The 4,913-nt window shown below is 56.7% G+C and overlaps 2 non-coding genes across 2 annotated transcripts; both read right to left on the bottom strand.

Annotated features, from left to right (window-relative positions):
- Nucleotides 1–972: 972 nt before the first annotated feature.
- On the bottom strand, nt 973–1,125 carry LOC142567848 (5.8S ribosomal RNA). The gene has a single exon (XR_012825262.1). It is a non-coding gene; the product is annotated as a 5.8S ribosomal RNA (ribosomal RNA).
- A 1,137-nt stretch (nt 1,126–2,262) lies between these two features.
- Nucleotides 2,263–4,054, bottom strand: LOC142567880 (small subunit ribosomal RNA). The gene has a single exon (XR_012825284.1). It is a non-coding gene; the product is annotated as a small subunit ribosomal RNA (ribosomal RNA).
- Between the last annotated feature and the right edge of the window lie 859 nt (nt 4,055–4,913).

Genomic DNA, 4,913 nt, shown 5'->3' on the forward strand with positions numbered 1-4,913 from the left:
TGCGCGCGTGCGTCATACGACCGGTATGCGGAAAAGGACTCGACACGTTCGAAAACCCACCGCCAACCGAGTACGACGCCCTACCACGTCCTTCGCCCAACACGGAGCTACTTATAGACGAGGCTGGCAGGCGGTGAACCGCCTGCACGCGTGCGGCGCACGAGCACTTGCGTGGTAAGCGACCGTGTCTGAAGCCCAAAACACCACCGAGGCAAAGATCGCCTTAGCAGCGCGCTGCTTCAGCAGGCACCGCAGGGACGACTAAAACCTGGCGGCGGGCATCGTCTCGTGTAGCGTCGCCCCTGCCCCAACTGGAGTGGCCCAGTCTTTAGGGGACAGAGACTGCGAAGCACTTGGACCGACGGCGGACTACGACGGAACGCGTCAGCTCGGCCAACGCTCTCGAAGGAGACATTTTCTTTTTCGCGGCAATTTCTGCGCCGTGCCGTGCTCTTCTCGCTCGCAGACGGCGCTATCGCGTCGAACCGCTTTCGGGGGCACGCCCTTCTCCTCCCCGCTCCTCGCAAGAATCTGCAGATTCCTGCGACGAAGCCCGGAAGGGGCGCCCACACAGCTGCGGTGACACGAACGAGCGACCAGCTCTGGAGCTTGACGTACTCCGAAGGCAAACAACGCAAATTGCGATCGCTTCCGACTCTCTCGCAAACGTGCGCGCTATATGGCAACGGACATTGGCACCTCGCGCTTGGACCGCTCTTTCCCTGCAGGTATCCGACACCATCCTGCGGTGGTCTTGCTAGAGGCGCGCACTCGTCACGCTGCAGTAGATTATAATGCCTCGTTTCCGTCTCTTCGAAGGTTTGGCACAACGGCTCGCCACCGTCTCCTTCTTTGTGAGGTCGCTGGCGCGTGGAAATAGCGCTCAACGTACTGTCCATGATGCCGACGCGGTCAAAACGAGTCGACGGACGCACGTTCCTTGTGCGCCGAAGGCTCTCTTGATATGTGATCCGACCCTCAGACAGACAAAGCCAAGGGAAGACCCAAGGCCGCAATGTGCGTTCAAAGTATCAGTGCTCAGTGTGTCCTGCAATTCACACCAAGTCTCGCAGATGGCTGCGTTCTTCATCTACCCGAGAACCGAGTGATCCACCGCTTAGAGTCGTGAAAAATAGTTTGTTCAATTCAGTATAGCACAACCAGGCTTTCAGGCACGTGGCGTCTCCCTGTGTATGGTTTCGAAGAGCGCCCTTCGGCGTGTGCTCTTTCGTCGTGCGTACTCACGCAGCTCTCCAAAACCAGTCGGCCAGTGCCAGGGAGGGGCTTTCTGAGCCGGAGCCACAACAAGTCTACTCGAGGCGGAAGACGAAGCCAGCAAGGGCTTGGCCGCAAGTGCGTTCGAATCCGGGACTACGGTCCCTCGTCTGTCCGTACTTTTCCTCTTTCGACGTGCGGTGCCTTCCCAAAGCGCACAAGTCCGCTAACCGCAGAACGCTTCCGACGTAGCAAAGCCGCGTTTCCTTCGGGACTTCGCAGCAACGCCGCCTTTCCCTCGGCGGCGGGCAAATAGCCAGCAGACGTCGTCGCATTGAACGGCGATCTCGACACCTCGCGCGTCACGAGCAGGAGCCGACCGGCAGCCGCCGGCCCTGTCGGGCTCGGTGGCATTTGCCGCGGAGGACGGGAGAGCGCTTTAGGCCACGGTTCCTTCCGTACTTGGCAGCCGCACCCTCATACCGCCAGTTCCATGACCGACCGAGCGCCACACCGTTCCTTTAGTACTTGGGCAGCAACAAAGTCGGGCCGTTACTCCATACTCGCCGCAGGAAGCGACCGGCAGCCGCCAGCCTTTTCAGACTCGGCAGCGTTTGCCGCGGAGGACGGGAGAGCGCTCCCACCACGGTTCCGTGTGTACTAAGCGGCAGCAGCTCTCGACCTTCAGTTCCTTGACCGACCGCACGCTTCGCCGTTCCCCTCGTACTGGGCAAAGCAGCAGGTCTGGTCGTCTTACTCCCCTTCCGCGCAAGAGCGCCGAGGCGGACAGAAGGCCCACCCATTGTGCGTTACACCGTTTCTACCCGCGGGCGCGGCCAAGCCAACCATCCAAGGTTGCAGCCTGCGTCCACTGGGCGCAACAAATTTGGCACGGGGCGCCCCTCAAAATTCAGGCAGTCCCCGGCATGTTCGGCTATAGCCGTCCCCGCGTCCAAGCGGGGCCAGCGGCGGAAAGCGTCGGGCGTAGCGAGCTGCTTCACCCACTCGGAGTTGAAACAATGGCGCTCGTCACGCTTCACAATCCGGTAATGATCCTTCCGCAGGTTCACCTACGGAAACCTTGTTACGACTTTTACTTCCTCTAAATGATCAAGTTTGGTCATCTTTCCAACAGACCGGCGCAATCGAAAGGCCGCGCCGGACATCGGTCCGAAGACCTCACTAAATCATTCAATCGGTAGTAGCGACGGGCGGTGTGTACAAAGGGCAGGGACGTAATCAACGCGAGCTTATGACTCGCGCTTACTGGGAATTCCTCGTTCAAGGGGAACAATTGCAAGCCCCTATCCCAATCACGAAAGAAGTTCCACGGGTTACCCAGTCTTTTCAGACAGGAATAAAGACACGCTGCTTCCTTCAGTGTAGCGCGCGTGCGGCCCCGGACATCTAAGGGCATCACAGACCTGTTATTGCTCTGTTTCGTGCGGCTAGGAGCCGCTCGTCCCTCTAAGAAGGTTGTAAGGTGCTGGGAACAGCGCACCTATTTAATAGGCTAGAGTCTCGTTCATTATCGGAATTAACCAGACAAATCGCTCCACCAACTAAGAACGGCCATGCACCACCATCCACCGAATCAAGAAAGAGCTCTCAATCTGTCAATCCTCCCAGTGTCCGGGCCGGGTAAGTTTTCCCGTGTTGAGTCAAATTAAGCCGCAGGCTCCACTCCTGGTGGTGCCCTTCCGTCAATTCCTTTAAGTTTCAGCTTTGCAACCATACTTCCACCGGAACCCAAACACTTTGGTTTCCCGGAAGCTGCCCGCCGAGTCATTTGAGTAACTCAGACGGATCGCTGGTTGGCATCGTTTATGGTCAGAACTAGGGCGGTATCTGATCGCCTTCGAACCTCTGACTTTCGTTCTTGATCAAAGAAAACATTCTTGGCAAATGCTTTCGCAGTAGTTTCACCTCTAGCGCCGCAATACGAATGCCCCCGTCTGTCCCTCTTAATCATTACCTCGTATTCCAAAAACCAACACAACAGAAACGAGGTCTTGTTCTATTATTCCATGCAAGTTTATTCAGGCGACTCGCCTGCGTTGAGCACTCTAATTTTTTCAAAGTAGAAGCACCGGCCTTCTCGAGGCACACAATGAAGTGCACCAAGAAAGGACCGGCATGATGTTCAGTCCGAGCCGTCGCATCGGGTAGATGCACTACTCGTCTGGAACTGAGATCCAACTACGAGCTTTTTAACCGCAGCAGCTTTAGTATACGCTATTGGAGCTGGAATTACCGCGGCTGCTGGCACCAGACTTGCCCTCCAATTGATCCTCGTTAAAGGATTTAGATTGTACTCATTTCAATTACGGGGCCTCAAAAGAATCCCGTATTGTTATTTTTCGTCACAACCTCCCCGTGCCGGGAGTGGGTAGTTTGCGCGCCTGCTGCCTTCTTTGGATGTGGTAGCCGTTTCTCAGGCTCCCTCTCCGGAATCGAACCCCGATTCTCCGTTACCCGTAACAACCATGGTAAGCAAGTAACCTACCATGGAAATTTGATAAGGCAGACACTTGAAAGAAATGTCGCCGGCTCGTGGCCATGCGATCAGCACAAAGTTATCCAGAGTCGCCACACAATACGAGCCGAAACCCGATCGATCTTGGTCTAATCAAAGCACCCGTCGCCCAAAGGGCTTCAGGCTCACTGCATGTATTAGCTCTAGAATTGCCACAGTTATCCAAGTAGGAAGAAACGATCTAAGGAACCATAACTGATTTAATGAGCCATTCGCGGTTTCGCCTTATTTCGGCATGTACTTAGACATGCATGGCTTAATCTTTGAGACAAGCATATGATTACTGGCAGGATCAACCAGGTAATCGTTCAACTGCGCGTCCAGCCTTTCAAGCAGGCCGGACGCCGTTTTTGCGATGCCGAGGCCACCTTCAGGCGCCCCAAAACGCTTCGTTCTCGCAAAGTGTAGCACTTTGCACAGTCCGAGACGACGGCGTTCGAGATCGCTACGGCGCCCTCCCCGCAGGGCCGGGTATCGCCACGCGGCAAGCACGCAACATTCTCAATAGACTGGTTGTGTCAACTCGATCGCGGCTTGCGGTTTCTCTCGAGCCCGCAGCACTGGTGGACCGACCGACTCTTGCAAGGTAGCCGAGACGGCAAAGCCGCCACGCGACTGGTCACGCCCGCGCCTTCGGCGCTTTCGTATTTGACTCGTCCGAGGACGATGGGGAACACACCTCGATATCGTAGAAAAAGCATCGTCCGACAACCAGTCCGTAACGCACCAAGCGGATGAGGCTGCAGACGTCAGCTGTGGGATCCACGGGAGGGATACCGGGGACCCGCTTGACGGGCACGAAACCCCGCCGCACATCAAACACCCAGGTCGCTTTGGGGGCGACTGCTCTCTGGGACCCCCATATATGAGCAGCGATAAGTACCCAAACCTCCATGGGGCCGTACTCGTGCCACTTTCGACGAGCGTTTGGCGGAAATCGTGCCGCCTCGTAACGCCGCGAGCAAGATTGAAAGCTTACGTCGGCAGCACAATGCCGAAGTCGTGAAAGCGCAGCGCGTCTAACGAATGAGCGAACGGCAATTTCTCGCGAATGGCCAGTGCCGTTTCCTGAACGATCGCCTTTCGGTCCCCCTACGGGGCGGCCCCCGGCCGGTCGATTCAAGGAAAGCTAGCCCGGCCCCTTCGCCATTTCCGAGCACGA

The sequence above is a fragment of the Dermacentor variabilis genome, unplaced genomic scaffold, assembly GCF_050947875.1.
Source record: "Dermacentor variabilis isolate Ectoservices unplaced genomic scaffold, ASM5094787v1 scaffold_14, whole genome shotgun sequence".
NCBI lineage: Eukaryota > Metazoa > Arthropoda > Arachnida > Ixodida > Ixodidae > Dermacentor > Dermacentor variabilis.